We start from the raw sequence: 21,075 nt of genomic DNA on the forward strand, positions 1-21,075 counted from the left end.
GGTCAGACTATGAGTTGAAGTAGTGTGATTTAGTTCACTTTTCTTTCAGTCTTTGAATTGCTTTGAGTTTAGTTTTTATTTTCTTTTTATACAGCAGTAAGGATACTGGGCTTCATTGTCACTAGTTCACTGTTTTGGTACGTTTTTATTTTCTTTTGAGAATTAATTTCATCATAGCAAGTTTGAAACCTTCTTGAGAACCTGAAAGTTTGGAAAATCATTGTAGAAATCACCATTGCCATCCATACTCGACTTTCAATTCTGCCATCTCACATTAGGGAATCAACAGAAGATAAACACAAAAATAAACCAAAAAAACTCAAAAACGACAAAGAAATAAGAAATCAGTTATCTTGCATATACATTGCACTTCACTTCAGCAGTTTACGACTCTCGGATTGACATTTTAAATAGCAATTTAGAACACACTAAATTGACCAAACACCACCCCCCTGTCAATTTGTAATCTCTCAGGAAAAGGAGGTGTGGATGTAGATATAGATTTCTCAACTATAGGAGTTGTGTGGATTGACTCTTTTTGTTTTTCTTTTTGAATGGTTGGGTTTTGAAGGGATGCTTCTTAAAAACTTTTACTAACTTTCAGAGAATCCTTCTCAGAATCATCTTGCTCTTGAATATCTATAGAAGGTTTTTCCTTTTATAAAATCCTACCAGATCTAAGTTGAACATCATTAAGATTAATCTAGAGGAACAATCATGTAGGTATGAAATGGTTGTCCTTCTAACATGTAAGCATTCTGAGGGTTTTTGTTGTTGGGATTTGGTAACAATTGGGCTGGTAGTTGATTTGGCTTCTATTGAAATTGAAGCAAGAGTTGAGGATTTTGATTTTATTGAGGAGGTTGTTGTTGTGGAAATGGCAATGAAAGTTGTGGGCTTTGATTTGGAAGTTGTGGATTTTGTTTTTGTTTTTGTGGGAGAAGATAGCTCTGATAAAATGGAGGATATTGATAATATTGAGCAAATCTCCCATAAGGATTTTGTACCCCATGTGCCCATGATTGAGATTTATACTGATTTTGAGGTTGAGGCCAAGGTTGTTGCCAAGAATTCCAATTTGGTGAGGGCTGAAAATTCATTGGATTGTTAAATCCTTGATTTTGTTGCCCTTGCCAAGGTCTTCTTGAAACAAAGCAAAGAGATTCTACAGAACTTGGGTCCTCTTGAAAGACAGCTTTAAGCCCTAGGATTGAAGGACAATCCTTGGTCTCATGATTTTCCGAGCAAATCATACATGTTTCTACAACTTTTGCATCTAAGGGACATTCTCTTAGAGCATGTTTCTTTCTACATTTTGGGCAAAAGATGGCTAAGGCATCAGCTTCTGTTTTCTGCTTGTTTTGAATTTTGAGGGTGTCTAGCTATTCACTAAGGCTCCCTAGAATGTCAGTTTTGAACTCATCAAGCATATTGCCAATTTCTGCCCTACTTACTGTCCCAGTTGCAGATTTGTTTGCTCTAATAAGAGAAGGATCTCTAGGCCCTTTTCTAGTTTTAGATTTTCCCCTTGAGAGATGGACACATAGTTCTGCTATGTCACTTAATGGAAGTTGAGAGATGTCTCCCTTCCCCATCATGTTTAAAATATCTATCCATTCATCTCTAATGGCTTTCAATAAAAGGGCTTTCAAGGTTTCCTCATCTAAATTGTTCATTTTTTCTCTCTTTAAGTTGTATTGAAACCTCTCAAGAAAATCCTCTAAGTTCTCATCTTCTTTTTGCATCATTTTGAATACCTCATCCTTATAATTAGTAGGCATACAATAATCCAAGTATCTATCAAAAAATGCCTGCCTCATATCACTCCAAGTCCTAATAGATTGAGTGACTAATCCCATAAACCATTTCAAAGCAGCCCCTTTCAATGTTGAAGGGAACAATTTGAGTTTTTGAGAGTCTTCTAGATAGTCATAGGTTCGCATAAGACTTCAAACTCAAATAGAAATGTTTCAGGATCCTCACTTCGCAATCCGTAAAAGTTTGGGAGGACGGATAGTGAAATGTTTTTCATTGTTGTATGGGTTTCCTCATCTACTATAGGGAATCCAAATGAGTTATCTGCTTCCCTATTTCCTCCATTGTTACCTCTACCTCCTCCATTATTTCCTTTTCCTCTGCCTCTACCCCTTCCTCCAAATAGTGAAAATTCTCCATCTTTCTCTTCTTCTACCATGATGGTTTCCTCAAAATCTTCTGGCTCTTCTATTAATGGCTAACGAGAGAGAGTTTCTACCTCCTCTTCTTCTCTAGGTAGTTCTACTTCTTCCACTGCAATAGGCTCCCCTATGGAGGTGAAGAAGGGTTCTTCTCCTAGGTCAGATTTAGTAGATATAATGGGAGAATCTTCTAATTCAGTTGTTGCCCCTTGAATTCCAGGAATCCTAAGGCTGGGAGTATGAGTCTGGGATGGAGGTGTATCTTGTCTATTCCTTGAAGTAGTTGGAGTTGTAAAAATCAAACTTTTTCCCCTAGCTATAAACCTTCCCCTAGAATCTCTTTCTCTATGCATGTCATCATTTTTTATTTTTTTGATGATTTTAATTGGGCTAATAATCCTTTTTCTGATCTTCCGGATCACACTAGGTGCAATAAGAGAGCATACTTAAGAAATTATTGGACTAACAATTCTTTTTTCTTATCCTCCAGATCACGCTAGGTGCAAGAAGAGAGCATACTTCAAGAATTTATTAATTTTCCATTTTTTCTTTTGAATGTAAGAGATAGGCTACCTAGTTACACTTCCCTGGAAATGGTGCCAAAATTTTTAGTCAATTTAGTGTGTCCTAAATTGCTACATAAGTTATCAATCTGAAAGTTGTAAACTGATGAAGTGTAGTGCATCATATGTTCTAGACAACCCTTTTCTTACCTCACTGTTTTCAGTTTTATCTTGTTTTGGGGTTTTGTTCTGTTGGTCTCCTAAAGTGGTCTAATGCAATAGAAATCCTAATCTGCTGTTAAAGCAAAAATTTAAGAATACTTTTAGATATCAAGTGTGGATGTAGAGTTGAAGACAAGGTTTATTCTCTTTCTTCTTATGATAATGTCCAAACTTTGAACTTAAGAGATCTTAAAACATGCTGTCTACAAAATCAGAACTTGACTAAGAGTGTAAACATGCAGCTACATAAATAACACTAAAAATGAAGTACTAAAAATGAGATTACTATCTCTGCTGTCAATTCTAATTGAAAAATTGAAATCTAATAAAATGCTGCAACTCAAAACCAAAAAGTAAAGAAACTAGAAACTAGTCAATGTTTCATCCATAATCACAACATTTCGCCAATTAACTTCTAGAATGGGGTTAAGCTAAAGGCTCCGGAAATATCATCATATGGCATGAAAAGAATGACATCTAAATTATATAATTTGCACACTAATTAAAGCAAATTCAACAATATTTTTCCAACTAACTTCTAAAACGGGGTTAAGCTAAAGGCTCCAGAAATATCATCATATAGCATGAAAGAACTGACATCTAAACTATCTACTTGCATACTGATGAAAGAAAAATCAATTACTTCACCTATAATCACAATATCTCGCCAATTAACTTTTAAAACGGGGTTAAGCTAAAGGCTCTGGAGATATCATCATATAGCATGAAAGAACTTACATCTAAATTATCTACTTGCATATTAACGAAAGCAAAATCAATTACTTCACCTATAATCACAATATCTCTCCAATTAACTTCTAAAACAGGATTAAGCTAAAGGCTCCAGAAATATCATCATATAGCATGAAGAACTAACATCTAAACTATCTTGAATAGTGAACAAATCTCACTAAGTAAAAACATAAACAACTGAAATTGAAAACTAAAGTTCAGCAGAGGAAGTAAGTCTCAATAACACCACTTGATGCAAAAATTACACTAAGAAGCTCGAGCGTAACCAGACTTAAATACCTATTCTGAAGTGCACCTATCAGTGTTAGTAATAAATGTGACAAGCTGCAAAAACATGTACAAAGTTAGAACGATTATGATCATAAGCAAAACATGAAAAATATACAAGCCAACTGATAGAAAATATACATGAAAAACTATACAAAAACAAAAGAATGACCGCAGCTACGTAGGGGCCCTCTGCACAGCTTTGGACTAACATGTTGTTACTTCAAAACACACTCAAACAGCCATGTGAAAAACAAAGTCTTGTATTATGAAATAGAGTAATATGTCTCTCGGTTATAGAACAACAAAATAACACTAAAATAAAAATATCGAGAACATCCTATCTGCGTTGCAAATGCTTATATTTATAGAGAAAATGGATAATTGTATCTCAGAGGAATTTCTTTAACGATGGACACATGAACAGGTCAAAATCCGTGGATTCAGCCTCTCCGTTACCATGAGCAATAAATCTATGCGAGGTGGATGTTGGATTTCATTATGGAGATGGCCTGCAGGTGGAAAAAATGGATCCACGAGGTCAGGAACGTTTTTGGGCTTCTTTTACGTGTAGGAACAAAGTTCTAGTTGGCATAGAACTCTCCATTGACCTCCCTTTGACCGGGACCTTTCCTTTCGAATTTGGCTAAGTAAATAAGACCTCATCCATGTGTGGATAATTCCTGAGCGGCCCATGTGTCTCATTCCTCCTACTGACACCTATAACCTGTAAAACAATGAAAACGGCTGCGAAATTGCCAGTTAGCTGTGGAAAGTGGCTACATTCCATAGCTAATAAACAAAACCTAGCTCAAATAGAACACACAATGATATAATTTGAAAATCACTCAAATACACTCGCGAAATCAACATGTAACAACTTTTGATAGCTTAGGAGGCACTGACATGGGAAAATAGAAGAGAAAGGGTTTAAGAAAATGCTTGGAAGAGAGGTGGTTTTGGGGCTCAAGAAGGCCTAAGTATTTGGGTCTTTGATGTGGACAATATTATGGAGAAAGTTCCAAAGCAGCCGTGAAGGCAATTGAAATAGTTCCTAGAAGGAGTTTCATTTTAGATTCTCTATGTCAAGTTTGCAAAGATTGTATTCATGGGGAATGAAATTGTTTGAAACATACTTTGCAAGAAGAATGTGTTCATAAGCATGCACTCGAACAAGGGATTTGTGAAATCATTGAAGAGATTGATGGTGTTCCGAAGGGAGCCACTTCTTCATTCGATTCACCTTCTCATGAAGGAAACAAAGGTGAAAGAGGAAGGTATAAATCTAATTTCAATCACATTTCTTTTGATTATGTTAAGCATGGTCAATTTCAACATAAGCATTGGAAAAAAATTGCATGTTCCTTTTGTGGTTTGGTTAACCATAGTGTTTCTAGATGTTGGAAGAAAATGACCACATACAGGAAACTTTTGAAGAAAAGGAGGCAAGAAGCCAAATTTCCATTGGAAAAGGAAAATTATTCTGTAAAGAGGATGAACATGTGTTTCACTTATTGCCATAAGCAAGGACATATTGCTGAAAAGTGTTGGATTTCAAATCCAACAATGCTTCCATGAAATTTGAAGAAGGTGGAAAAAGAGAATGGAAAGAATGGAAAGGAAGTTTCCATAATTGATGTGTTTTAGGATGATTCACATGTTGATGTCGATTTGCAGTTAAAGGAAGTGCCCTTGATGTGGATTGGTAAGAAATGGTTAGAGTTCTTATCCTATTAAATTTGCATGTCTTTTGATTTGATACATTTCTTTGCCAATGGAATGCAAGTTGCAAGGTTTTACCAAGCAGGGGAATGAAAAAGTTGAGTATGAGACTCGCTTTATTGTAGCAAAATTATGTTATTTCAGCTTTGTAAGTACATTTACATATGATTGAGGATCTTGTACTTATGATTATGCTTAAAAGAAAGTTGAAGAATGGAATACATGCATGAGAATGGTATGTATGAACAAAGGAATGTTGATGATTTCATTGTATTTGAACATGTATGTGTAATTGACTTGATGGCCGATTGCTTTGTTTAAACATGCATGCAATGTCATATTGACTTGGAAAAGTTGATTTTGACTCCAATATTGAAAAAGGGAGATAATGATGAAGTGGTTCACAAGAGGTGGAATTCTTTCTACTTTGAAAAAGAATCGTCAAGTTCTTTGTGTACATGCTTGACTTGGAGAGTCAGTGGTTTGAAAAGGTATACTTTTGTCGGCTTGTGATTTAGTCGATCATTTGGACACAAGATGTAAGAGACATGATGATGATTCACATGATGTGAATTTATGTCGTCAAGTTGTTTTTTTCGCATTATGTTTTTTTTACAAGATGTCAGAAGAAGATTTGCAACAACAAAAGTCTCCATATAAGTGGCTTGGTAAGAAGTGGTTTGACTTCTTGACCCAATAAAACATACTTTCATTGGTACATATGCAAATTTCAGTTAATTATGCATATATTTATGATGTAATCTCACGCTTATTTGAGCCACCTTGGGTCGATGATCAAGGAAGCGATGTTCAACTACATTCTATAAACTTCTCAACAGAAACTCTGAATGACTTCAAGGAAGACAGTCCTTAACAGGAGGACAGGCACATCCAGGAAGGGAAGTGTCGACTACCTTTGAGTTTTGGTTCAAAGGAACTAGCGATGCAAAGCAAGTGTATGGAGGCCGAAAATAAGAGGGTGTTGTACTCTCATCTATTGTACAGATCAATATATCAGTCTTTTGGGGTCCAAAAGATTCCTAATGAGGAGAAGTGATCAGATATTGATCAATGACCTAAGTGATAGCTCAAATTTCAAAGTGTTTGAAAGAGTATCAAACCTGAGCGACCAAATAGATATCGTCTTCCTGATTCCGGTGCTGTAAATGATTCGAAAAACTGACATCGTATGAAGGAGTTATTGCAATTTGAAAAGTCCAGTAAACTGCAATTTTTGGACATTTGACCAAAATTAATTTGGTTTTTTAAAATATTTTAAAAAAGCATATTCCAAAGAATATTCCCTTTTGGGGTAAGTTCTAAACCTTTCCTTAAACATCTTTTTTTAAGTTCCGTATTGAGCACGTGGGTAGTATTCAGAAAGTGGGAAACAATATCTTGCGCAAACAAAAAGTTGTAAATGGTATTCTACGATTTCATGCGATTAACCTTAGCGGTCGACACGTAGCACGAGAAAACTACTTTTCTTGCATGCTCTCGACCTGATATCAGTCGTGCAAGAATTTTCACGAGATTGCACGATAGCCATTCGATTAGATGGGTCACATCGACGGTGGAGATTGTCTAGGTTAGTTGGTGAGCAGATGATGCGATATCCATTGGATCAAGTAGGATAGATCGACGGTGAAGGTTCCACTATTTGAAATGCTTCCAATGTATATGTGGGCCCATAACCCATAGGTCCACGCCTGAATTGTGTAAAGATGCAGCTTTGCTGCATCAAAGTGGTATCAGGTGCCAATGCCAACGTAATCGCCGGTTACAAACTGTTGACACACAGTTGCATGACCACCATCTCTACGGAGGATTATCCCTAACTGTCAGGATTATACCACCTTATATGCACGCCCAAAAAATTATTGTAATGGCTCACCTCCAATGGTCAGCTTGGCGGAGCAGCTAAACTTAGGCAGATATGCCAAGTTTAACTGGAGTTAGGTGTAGTTCACTAAATTTGGTGGAGTATCCCTGGGGGATATTGACTAAATGCACTCCAGGAGCAGTTTTCGACCAAAGAGAGTCAAACAAGAGGCTAAATAGGCTAATTGGAGCCTTCTGAAGCCAATGGAATAGTCCAGAGAAGCTAAAGAAGTCATCTTCATAGAGATTCTCATCTAGGGAAATTTTGGAGCTTAGGGCCACCAGGAGTTGGAGGCAATTGTAGGAGCTACCAATACTTGTTCTCAGCAAACCAGTAGTCATTTCTGACTGTAATGAGCATTCTAAATCCATTGTAGAGATTTGCAGAACCATTTGGATACTTCTAAAGGCCGAGATGCTACAGGGAAGTTTCAGGCAGCCTAGTGCCAACCGTGGAGGAAGGCCTAGTTTGGGGATGCAATGCTCATTTTGAGAAAATGATCATTCTATTTTCGGTGTCTGATATGTGCTAGAGACAGTAGATGAAGTGTCAGTGATAGTTAAATAATTCTGAAGTAGTTAATGCTATCAAGAAGCTCATGGTAGCTCAGAGCACTGATTAAAGGAATCAAGTCTAAGGGAGCTTAGATCTGTTTGCAAAGTGATGAAAACCATGACAGGGATATAGATGGTATTCTAAGCCCATTGGTTCAGTTCAGTAACATTTGGAGTTAATTTTGGAACTTGTAAAAGAAACTTTACCATAATCTCAAAGAGTCAAGTCAAGATGACAAAAGCTTAAGGAGACGTAGACCACGATATTCGGGTGAACTCCTAGATTAAATTTGCTATTATGTGTGGTTGTTTATTTGCTGCATTATATAAATGTTATATGTGTTTAATATGAGTAGAAATAAATGGGCTTAAAGCACTTAAACAGTTAAAAGAAAACATACACCCGTTTCAAGTATTTAATTCTGCAAATGTCATATATAAGCTAGATCATTTATTTGTTTAACTGAGTGGGAGGTTCTTGTAAGCATAACAAGTTATCAAACGGCCATTCCAGATCAATCGTGTCCCACTAACCTATAAAAGTTGTAGAACAACTATTGCAAATTTTGCGTATACTTCTGTAAGAAGTGACGATTGTCCATGGCATGTTTTCCGGCTATTTAACAAATCACTCACCACAAAGTAGGTGTCGCGCTAGGTCCTGATTGTGCTTCCGGTCTTAAGGGCATCGATCCTCCTCCTGCAAGGTAATTTGCGAAAATGGAGCAGTGGTCCTTGTCATGACCTTGGCCCTTGCATTTTATGCACCATATCTCTTCGCGCACTTCTGGTCGAGTTGTCCTGTCCTGTTTCAAAATCTGCATCTCAAGGCATAAATTCTTCCGCTGCACATGGATCTACTAAACTCCTAATTTAGGATCCTGCATCGGGGTCTCATGTTGCCTGATAGAAATCTCTAAGGCCTCCACCTGAGTCGTTATCTTCTGCTGCGATAGCGCACTCCTTAAATGTGGCATTAGAAAAGCTACAAACCACTTGCAATGTTGTCCATCCGTCAGATTCATATTAGCTTCGTGAATTGTACATTTCAGCCTCTGATCTAACTCCCAAGGAGTCTCGCTTGGTAGCATTGTGATCTCCTTGAATCCAATAATCGACTGTGCTTCAGACTTCGGCCTGTTAAATTCTCTATTTAGCATTGCTTGGATATCCGCAATCCCTACATCTGGATTATCATTGGAGTGCTTAATATACCAGGTCACCGTGCGGTCCTGCAGGACGCTAATTAGTGTTTTTTTTCTTTATATTGTCATCTGTAACTCCTTGTGCTTCCCATACAGCCCTTACCACAAACCAGAATTGGTCTAGATCCTCATTTCCCAAACCTTTGAACACATGCAACTTCACTGTGCTTGCCATATTGAATCGCGGTGGTGGTGGAGGTGGTATGGGTGAAGATGGAGGTGATGGTGGTGAAGTCGGTGGCGGTGTGGGTGGAGGTGGTATTCGTGGAATTCTTTTCCTTATCAGATGGATCGCACTTCGCGGTGAGACCTTCGCGAGCTCTTCCTCGTCCCCTCGCGGAGATGAAATCAAGGGGCTAGTTTTTGGTCCCTTATTTCCTTCGTTCCTGTAAGCTTTTCCACTTCGTGTAGCCCCGAACATCAAGGTAACTGCATAACCCTCTTTTCACACAATAGCATTTTAATCCAAGTATTCAAAGGATTTATGTACTTACCTCACGGTCCTTTGAGAAAGTGATGCTTTGCCTCACTGTAGCTAACTGAGGTGTCAACAACGAACTTAGTAATGAATCCTCCTATAATACGATCAAGCTAATGATCAACGACACGCACGATCGTATCCTCCGATGCTTCCAACCTTCACACTAACTTTGGGGTCCACACAATAGGATCGTCAAGTTTCCACCTTCCTTGGCTATCTTCTAGCTTCACGATCCACTCATGTAGCTCAGTAGGGAATGACGCGAAGGAGATTTTGTCGATTTCCGTGTACAGGTAGTAGTCTAACCACTCTTCTTTTGACAGTCGTGGGTTCCTATTCTCCTATGCTGCGAACTTGTGAATTCTTCTATCCAACCACCCTTCAATTTATTTCTTAGTTGAATTCCAATGATACGACATCTAACATCTTTATGTAGATTTTGGTCCCAGCAACGAAACCATTTGTTGGCTTGAGGGGGCTTGACCCAAGTTCGGAGTTATTTAACCAAACAAATCCCTACACTATTAGCCCTTTCAACATCAGCCCGCAGAGTGTGGACCGAAGTCTCACCCGAAGCAGTATGGGGGGATGCTGGAACCAAGTTTTCGCACCCTTGAGATGTCTATGGTGTCGATTTAGTCCAACTGTGCCTATCTTCGTGCAGGTTACTTTGCGCACTATTCTAACCTTCAATACCCTCGCAATCTATTATAATCACCTTTCACGCAACCCTAACCAGGGGTTGAGATGCTTTCGTGCTGCTATGGCAGCGAACTACACTATTTCCCCAAACTACACCACAAATCTTACTTATCTTCTTACAGATGTTAGTTAACTTCATGTAAACAGATATTCTATCTTGTATTCACTTAATCAATACAATCATATATATTCACACATCATATAAACAATAGAAGTGTAATTTATACGCAATATATTCAATGCATAAAATAGGAAATAAATACATAGAATTGATATGAAACTTCTTTTTATTAATACTTCCAACTACTATAGACTCGACTCGCCCTGCACACTTAGCTGTAGGGGTCTGCGCACTTAGTTGCAGACTACTAGGCCTCTGTGCACTCAATTGTAGAGCCTTATCCTACTCTACAACCCAAACTAGACTTTACACTTCTGTTCTTCCACTATGCTTCTATTTCATGTTTTTATTAGACGATGTCTATGTCTTTATCTACTTAGAGCCTCGCTCGATTTATACAATCCCATGGTTTGTGGACCATGGGTAGATCTCTACAACCGAAATCACATTACAAAATTAAGGGCGGACAACCCTATGACTCTTTTACAAGCTACGCGCTCCGCGCCCACAAGATGTCAAGTCTTTACATCAAAATTACAATTATTGACCAAAATCTGGGCTTTAAGCCCCAAAACTTCCCTTTGGGGGATCCCACGCCCAACACACTCGTTTGTGGAAAATATAACACATAATGTCTCTTTCACAAATATATAGGTATGCCCACACACATAGGTCCACTATGTATCATCTACATGCAGATCGATGCATAATTCTCCACTCATAACTAGAAGTACATCATATGCCTCTCTTGTAAGCTTTACCCCTGTATGAATTTACATTTTAGAAATTTTATTTTTATTTTATTAACTCTCGTTTCTCACATTTCTCACATTTTTATCATTTCTAACATTTCTAACATGCATTTTTAGGTTGTATTATTGGTCCCCTAACCTGATCCATATAGTTGGCATACATTTGGGCAAAGGCCATACTTATTATCCTGTGGCCCAGGAAGTATAACGTATTCAATATTTCTTTGACTTTCAATTAAGTTTTGTTTGACCAAAAAATTAAACTACCCTTTCTAATGTTAGAGATTCTAAAACAATTAATTTATTTTTAAAATTATTTTATTCTATTTTTCTCACGTTTTGATTCGTTCCCTAGCTTATCATGTTATTGTGTAATGATATTTCTACCTCCAATCATATTCCTAGGTACAAAGGACAATTAAAACCTACGCAGAGTTTTCGAGTTAAAATTTGAGTTGTGTGTATATGTCACAAAATTACAACAATCAACGCCGAGTTGTAATTCTGAAATGCACTAAGAACTACAAGTGAACTATGAGTTGATCTCACCGAATTAGCCTTTCAAATAGAAGTTAACCAATGACCGGTTTAACCAGGTTCTAAATCTTTTGTTTATTAACAGTTCTACAAATGGGGAGCGAGTGCAAAGTCTGCATGGCAATATTGACTGAATGTGCAGTTGTACTTCGCTTTATCCACTTGGTCAAACAAAACATGTGTGGTCATACATTCAAAGCTGTTGTTTGAAAACTTGTTTGAAATACGAACGTGGTTTTACTCCTGCACAAAGGAATCACATAATTAATTATTTCAAACCATATAAACAAAATAATAGCAATGTTAAAACAATCGCGAGCTTCGAATTTTTCATGAAGTATAGTTTCGGTGGCATTCTGATATGTGAGGGTCGCATGTCGAATGTGTTTCCACAAAATGTGATTTTCAATTTTTCTTTACTACAAAATATAGATCATATGTTTGCATGGTTTGTGTTGAATCTCAAGTTCTTCGCATTCGTTTGTAACATCTGGTAGCAAGGCTACCGGAAGTAAAGGATTCTAGTGGATTTTCTTTGAATTCATTTGTAACATATCTGAAGGATTCTAGTGGATTTTCTTCGCATTCATTTGTAACATGTGTGACCTACAATATTTACATTTTTTCATGACATATATATGTAGCTTCTTAATTTTTATGTTTTATATTTTATTATGATATATGTAATTTTTGTGGTTTTTTCAAATGGAATGTAAACAAGGTCGCATAGCTAGCGTTCCTGTCCCTTAGTTTTATTATTGAATTTTGAAATGTATGAACTAGTTATTTATGACATATATTTAGATAGTTATGCTCCAATTTTATTTTTATTTTTTCGCTATGGCATGACATAATTATAAATACATATCGATCATAGACTCTAATGTTATGAGCTCTAACCTAAGTGTCTAGTTCAAAATTCTCGATCTCTATGTCTAAAACTGAGGTGGAGCCTTGCCCTCTTCTTAATAGAAGAACTCTATTACATGAAGGACGTCAGCCACTACATCTAAGATATTCTATCTACAATAATTTATGGTTTTGAGTGAGATTTTACTTTCCAACTCAACTGATGGTAATGAGGTTATTTGACTTTTTTTTATTTTATTTTAGTTTATTTTGTGAAGATTAATAAAATTTATTGTAGTAGTCAATGATAGCAATGTTACTACTATTGTTTATTTTATTTTTTTTAAATGTAGATAAGTTTATTATGTATCATTATATATTGTTTTCCTTGGTTAATGAAGAACATGAAATAATATGTGGTGAATTCAATAATTTGCATCAAGTATTAGATAATATACGTAGGAAAAAAAAGAAGAAGAAAAAAATCCACATTGTTTTTATGCATGATGAAAAATACAAGAGAAAAAATAAAAATAAAATTAGAGCGTAACTATCCAAATATATGTCATAAATAACTAGTTCATACATTTCAAAATTCAATAATAAAACTAAGCATCATGAACGCTAGCTATGCGGTCATGTTTAATGTTACACAATGTATGGTAAAAATATAAATAAGATAAATGAGTAATTAAAATAAGTTTGCGAGATCAACATTGATTGAAATTAGTGTGACAAAAATGTGAGAAATGTGAAAAACAAGAGTTGATAAAATAAAAATAAAATTTCTAACATGCATTTTTTGGTTTTATTATTGGTCTCCTAACCTGAACCATATAGTTGGCATACATTTGGGAAAATGCCATACTTATTATCCTGTCACCCAAGAAGTATAACGTATTCAATATTTCTTTGACTTTCGTTTAAGTTTTGTTTGACCAAAAAATTAAACTACCCTTTCTAAGACAATTAATTTTTTTATTTTTATTTTTATTTTTTAATTCTATTTTTCTCACGTTTTCATTTGTTACCTAGCTTAACATCTTATTGTGTAATGATATTTCTATAGCCAATCACATTTCCAGGTACAAATGACAATTAAAACCTACACAGAGTTCTCGAGAGATAAATAAATGTGATTCTGCAGAAATATAATGGCAGTGGTAGAACTTCCAGGTACAAAGGACAATTAAAACCTACTCAGTTTTTTCAAGAGATAAATAAATGTGATTCTGCAGAAATATAGGGGAGGGCCACCATTACCTGTGCGCCCTCCCTGCCACATCGCTAAATGGCATGTGAACGCGCGTGAAAGAGGTACAACAGCTGTCCACCGTGGAGGTCCACGTGTTGGGCATCGTGTCATAAACTAAAAACGAGTTTCCACGCCATTTCCTCCGTTTGTTTGGGGTCATTGCTGTGATGTTCCACTTTCCCTTTGTCTTTCTGCTTGGGGCCGGTTGTTGGGCGAAGCCCTTTGTCGAAGATGGCGCGGGACGGCCCCAGAACCTACACGCTTCGTCTGGTATGCAGGTGTTGATGTCCATGTTTGTTCAAGGTTTAGGGTTTGTGGTTGGAACATCGCTTCTGGCTTTCTTGTGGTTTTCCGCCTAGATTTGTTGGTCATTCTGGACCGCTGGTTGTTTAGGGTTTCTTTGGTGGTGGTCTTATTCGTAGTTTTTGTTGTTTGGGGAGGAGTCGGTTGCAGTTTTACCAAGTTCGAGGTCGAAGGTATTTTTAAAGAGGTAATTGCTTAATTTTTTGTTCTGTGCTAGTTTTTTTGGTTTTTTTTTCTGTTGTCTAATGGCTTTTTCTTTTTGTTACAGGTGTGGAAAAGGTCGTTGCAGGTGTGGAGAAGGTCTAGCGAGCTCCAGGGAAGGTCGGCGACCATCCATGGCCTCTATCCAGTAGGATTTTAATCCTACCAGCAATTTCTCTGTGTTTTTCAACACAAACAACTCTATTTGGATTTTTTGTAAACTTTCTATGGCAGGTTTTGACGGTTTAGGGTTATAGGGATGTCATCCCTTTTTTGTGGATATTTTGATGTTGTTGTGGCTTTTCATGTTGGTATTTGTGAAATTTTTGTTGTTATCGTGCTTATTCGCTGTTGTCTGGGGCCGTCCTGTGCCATCTTCGATGGAGGGCTTCGTCCAACAACCGGCCCCGAGCAGAAAGGCAAAGGGAAAATGGAACATCGCAGCAATGACCCCAAACAAACCCTCGAAACCCTACGTCCAAAGTCTTTCATGGTGATTGTTTTAGGTTGTACATCAGGTTGAAGGGGATCATGAAGAATGGTTGCTTTATGGATACATGTGTAGCAATGGTGTTCAGTTTTTAGTGATTACTGTCTCTTATACCCCTTCAATGGCAACCTTTTCTAGATTTCCTTTTTGCATGTTACACGTTCTTGATGACCATCAACTTTATGGGAATTTCCAACCAAATTATTCTCTGAACAATGCCTCCCCTACTTCTCTGTTGAGGTCCTTAGGGTTAGATGAATGCCTCGATATGCAGGCTTGCTAGTCCTAGGATTGGATGATTACTGTGTATATTTCTAGTTACAACCTTCCTTCACAATCCATTATGTAATCACTGATAAATGGTCCAGGTAATGGGGAGTTCCTTTTAAGGGGAAAATCCCTTTTCACTGTCCCTTATTACTGTAATTTTATAAAAGAACATTCCCAACATTCTGCATTGTATTCTTTGTAGCTAAAGTAGGTTCATTTGTTGATTCTGTTATAAGACCCACCCTTAAAATCCCTTTTCACTGTTCCTTATTACTGTAATTTTATAAAAGAACATTCCCAACATTCTGCATTGTATTCTTTGCAGCTAAAGTAGGTTCATTTGTTGATTCTGTTATAAGACCCACCAATGGGTCATTTGTACGGATCCATAATTACTTCTATGCTGCTATTATAAGTTTATTCTTGTAAAGAACTTTGTTTAGCTACTTTCTTTTATCATATTCCTAGTGGAAAAGGTTTAGCGTGAAACACTACAATTACAATCTTCCTGGACTTATGGTTGGTCTAGTATTTGAGTACTGAAGTTTAAACATCCAAAGCTAAGGTCCGAGCATACATATTTCAGGGTTACTGGATATCTATTAATGATGAATGGTTGATTTATGGATAAATGTGTAGCTATGGTGGTTCAATTTTTAGTGTCTTTCATGGTAATGTTTTTTTAGTGTCTTTCATGGTAATGTTTTTTTAGTGTCTTTCATGGTAATATTTTTTAGGTTGACATTTAATAAAATTTATTATGAAATAGACTTTCTAGTCATTTGATTTCTGTATTTATCTTTTTTCCTACTCTACTTAATAATGAGTGCTCTCAAAAATTATTATGACATAATACTGTTTGTATGAAGCCAATGGGTTGTTCCATATAGATTACTTCCTGCAAGTCCCCATGCAAGAAGGCAGATTTAACATCCATCTGATGGACTTCCCATTTTAAAGAGGCAACAAGGGAAAGAACAAGGTGGATGGAGTTCATTTTGGCAACAGGAGAAAAGGTTTCAGTGTAGTCAATGCCTTCAACCTGTGAAAATCCCTTAGCAACGAGACGAGCTTTATGTTTATCAACTTTCCCATCTGGTCCATACTTGGTTCTGTAAACCCATTTACATCTAACAAGTTTGCGTCCCTTTGGTAGAGGAACAAGATCCCATGTATCATTTGTCATCAATGAATGATATTCTTCATTCATAGCTGCTTCCCAATGTGGATGGCCTGAAGCTTCTACAAAAGTGTCAGGATCATGATTTACTGGAGCTTGAGCCAGTAAAGAAGAGGCTCTTTCAAACTGAGAACGTGTACGTCGCTGATCTGTAGGATCACCGGCAAGATCACCTGCTGCATCCCGAGTGGCACGGACCCATCTTGGAAGTTGAGGATCCTGAGAAGGTGGGGGAGGATTATCATCCTCGCTTTCATCATCTGAAGAAGAAATGTTTTCAAAGATAGAAGAGATAGGAATAGGTGGCACATCCGCCGGACTAGGCTCGCAGGCCGATTTATTTTCATCAAATTTTACATCTCTTCTAATGATAACATTTTTGGACTTAAATGGAATAAGTCTATAACCTTTTACATCTTCAGAATATCCAACAAAAGTACATTTCTCACTTTTAGGTTCTAAAGCTTTATGCTTTTCATCTGGAATATGGGCCCATGCTTCACTTCCAAACACACGAAAGTGACTTACATCTGGTTTAATGGAACTCCAAGCTTCTTCTGGAGTGATATTCTCTAGAACCTTAGTAGGAGTGCGATTGATTATATAATTTGCACAATTAATTGCTTCGGCCCAAAAACTAAGACTGAGTCCTTTAGATTGCAGCATACAATTAGCCATTTCCTTTAAGGTGCGGTTTTTCCTTTTAGCTACACCATTTTGTTGTGGAGTGTATGGAACAGTATGTTGCATTTGAATTCCATTTTCGGTGCAAAAGTTGATGAATGTGTTTTTAACATATTCTCCACCATTATCAGTTCTTAGCTTAAGAATTTGATGTCCAGATTGTTTTTCAACAAATGCTTTGAAGGCCAAAAAAGTGGTAAATACTTCGCTCTTGAGTTTTAAGAAGTATACCCAAGTGCGTCTGGAGAAATCATCAATGAAAGTTAAGAAGTACTTGCAGCCAGAGAATGAAGCAACAGGAAGAGGACCACATAAATCACTGTGCACAAGCTGTAAAGGGGCTGAGGCGTGCCAAGAGGCACGTTTGTCAAAACTGTCCCGATGATGTTTTCCGAGTACACATCCGGAACAAACACCATCTCTGCAAGATACCATAGGAAGACCTGTCACCATATTTTCTTTACATAGATGCTGAAGGGAGCGATAGTTTAAGTGACCAAATCGCTCATGCCAAAGTTTGCTCACTTCATCATTATGAGCAACAAATACTGAGGGAAGATTGGATGACCCAAAGTTGTGAAACTTATACAACCTTTTGGAATCATCAGCAAGACCAGTAGCTAGAATCTGTTTAGGATCTTTTAGATCCTTGATTACAACATCATGAGGTGAAAATTCAACAATTTTACCTTCACCTGAATGAGTTATCTGATAGACAGATAGAAGGTTGCAGGATAAGGTTGGAACACATAATACATCATTAAACTGACCATTGTCTAGATGAACAGTTCCAGTCCCTACAACATTAAGAGATCTATCATCACCAATATATATATTTTTGGTGTTACAATCATTTAAAGAAGAAAACATGGCTTGGTTTTTGGCCATGTGACAAGAGGCTCCAGAGTCAATGAGCCACTCATGAGAATGAGAAGAAGAAGAAGATACATTCAATGCATAACCAGACTGAGATGATTGACAATGAGATGCAGAAAGTGCCATTCCGGAAGTTGAAGTTGAAGTAGGCTCCACATGGATGTTATGTTTCTTCATTGCGGCTTCCAAGGCTTCCATCTTCTTAAAGCATTTAGATTCTAAGTGGCCATCTCGATTACAAAAGTTACAATGTCTATCAGTCTTCTTCCATTTGTTTTTATTGGTCTTATCATTTTGCTGAAATGATCTTTCATTTTGAGGCTGAAATGGTTTAGGACCATTCTTTTGAGGATATGACTTCTTAGGATTCTTTGAATTTGGTTGCTGCTGGGCGGCTAACGCTTTCGTGGAAGAGTTTCCAAGATTAAGAAGACCAAGGTGTAAGAGTTTTTCTTGTTCTCTTATTAAGGAATCACAAAAGGAGTCAAAGGAAGGGGGCTTGTAGTCTTGTCCTTGACAAATGAAAGCTTCTCTTGTAGAATGGAAAGTGGAAACAAATACAGAGTAGGCTGGTCCCAACTTAGTAAGGATGGAATAAATAAGGTTACCATCGTCTTTCTTAACTTTAACACCTTCCAAGAGATATCTAAGGTTCTTGAATTTGGACAAGAAATCTTCAATGCAAGAAAAATTATTAGGATCCAAAGTAAGCAGCTCATTTTCAAGTTGATGGGCTCTAATTTCATTTTTAATCCCAAAAACTTTAGCAAGTTTTTCTAATGCTTCATGAGGAGTCTCAAGTTCCGCAATGTGGAATCTAAGATCAGGAGAAATAGACATCCCTATCAAACCACGTGCTTGATCTTGTCTATTTTCCCATTTTGCCGCCTTGTCTTCATCTTTTGGTTTCTTCTCTTGGTCTGTGGCTATTCTGAAGAGACCTTTACTTCTAAGTAAATCTTCGATGTAGGCTACCCATTGGAAGTAGTTAGTGCTGTCAAGAATGACTTGGCATGGGCTTTCCATTTTAAAAAAAACTGAAGCTGAAGATGCTGAAAGTAGGTGTTCCAATGGATAGATCTCGAAAAAATAGGCGGTTTTAAAAAAAACGGCTCTGAAAAAGGCTTCCGGATGAAGAAGTTATGGCTTTTTGAAAAATAATTGTTGAAGTAGCCGGCAAAGTGCGCGAATGTGCGGGAATGAAAAAATCCGCCCCCACAAAATGGAGACTTGAACCCAAGACCTCTACTCTCTTAAAATAGCTTTGAACCAATTGATCTATACAAAAAATTTGAGAGAGAGAGAGAGAGAGAGAGAGAGAGGGGGGGGGGCTCGGTTTGCGTGCTTGCCTTGAGAAAGCTCTTTTTCCCTACAAAACACAAAACCCAACACGAATATGCAAAGAAAAACGAACCTTGCGGCTCGAAGTTAGCTTTAGCCAAAAAACTAGAAATTTAAAAAAAAAAATCTCAAAGTTAGCTTTAGCCGAAAAACTAAATATTTTTCTCAATGTTTCTGATTTTCCGAGATCACACTAAGGTGCAGGGAAAAGAGCATACGCATGAGAAAAATCCTTCCTTTCTGTTTCTGATTTGCCCAGATCGCACAGAGTCGCAGGGCAAAGAGCATACGCAGAAATGAAAGGTATAGATCCGGTTAAAAAAAAGGGTAAATAAACTGAGACCGAAATAAGCAGAGAGAAAATAACAGTAAACTGCAAAAAAAAAACACTGTATACCTCCCGATCTGAAAAATGACGCAGCTAGGGCTACCGGAAACCTTTTCGCGTGAAACGAAAGGGGTTCCTCACTGGAACAGATGCTCCGAACGCAACAGAGCAGTCCTCTCGGCCCGAAAGCAGTCAGAAACAACAGATCTAGGAAACGACAACCGCATGCAGTTCTACCGGCTTCAGATTTGGATCACCAACGGACGCGGCCCTCAAATAGCTCTGATACCATGTAGGAATTTACAGGGTAAGTTCCACAGAAAGAATACCAAAAGGACACCACTCACAACCAGATCTCAAATCAATACACCAGTATTTTTGACGTGGTTAAAACCCTCAGAGTGCAAGGAGGGAAACAGTCCACGGCCTGTCCCAACGTGGGTACTACAGGCAATTTATTAATCAAAGAATGAAAATTTACATAAGCTTCTCTCATGCACGGATTTACTGAACAATGACCCTCCATGCGCTTTAAATAGAACTCATGGACCAATCGGGTGTCAAGCCACGGATCAAGTGTCGGTAATACCGAGGTGAGAGTGAACCGTCGGATCACTACATATCGTGACCGTCGGATTGTAAGTTACAAAATGTACAACGGTAAAGAAACACACTTTACCTAACTCTATACTAGACCAAGTTGAACTTAACTATATCCTATGTGTCGGAATATCCTAACAGATTTCTGTTGCCTTATTCTAGAAACTTTATTTCAACACAACCATGGTTACACAGTTTAACCCAGCCGCTTTGAGTATAACTAATTAACCAGCAATGAAGGAAACTATTTTTCAATACTTATCTGTTTCCTTCTTTTATTCATCTAAGCTAGCCACACAAAGTTCACAGAATAACTTATAGAAATAGTTTTATCATAATTAATATTTTACAGAAAGACATATTCCATTGAAAATTTATTTTCAACATACACAGTTAGGTTGCCACAAGAAATCACTACTAGATTGTAAGCCAAAATGTTTCTGTGACAAGAAAAAGATACAATCCATCCAAAATCCACATCATAATGTGGTTAGAACCAAAAACATATGACACCCCTATCTTTATGGCCCTGAGAATCTTGAGTGCCAAAACTCCCTGAGTTACCTTCTTGAGCTAGGTATGTTGGCCTACCAGTCAAGGGTTGATTAGGAAATGGTTGATTGCTGCCATATGATTGATTCCAATTTCCAGCTTCCAACCATGGAGGTACTGAGTACCCATACCTCACATTTGCACTACTGACCCCTGCATTAAGTGGAGGTATGTAATGAGCATACAGAGAATTGACACCAACTCTGGTAGGAACAAGGCAAGTGGGTAAACCCTCAGTTTGATAGTGAGGCACTTGAATGTTTATGAG

This window comes from Pinus tabuliformis, chromosome J (assembly GCF_031772625.1).
Source record: "Pinus tabuliformis cultivar Carrire ecotype Pingquan chromosome J, CPIR1, whole genome shotgun sequence".
NCBI classification, from domain to species: Eukaryota; Viridiplantae; Streptophyta; class Pinopsida; order Pinales; family Pinaceae; genus Pinus; species Pinus tabuliformis.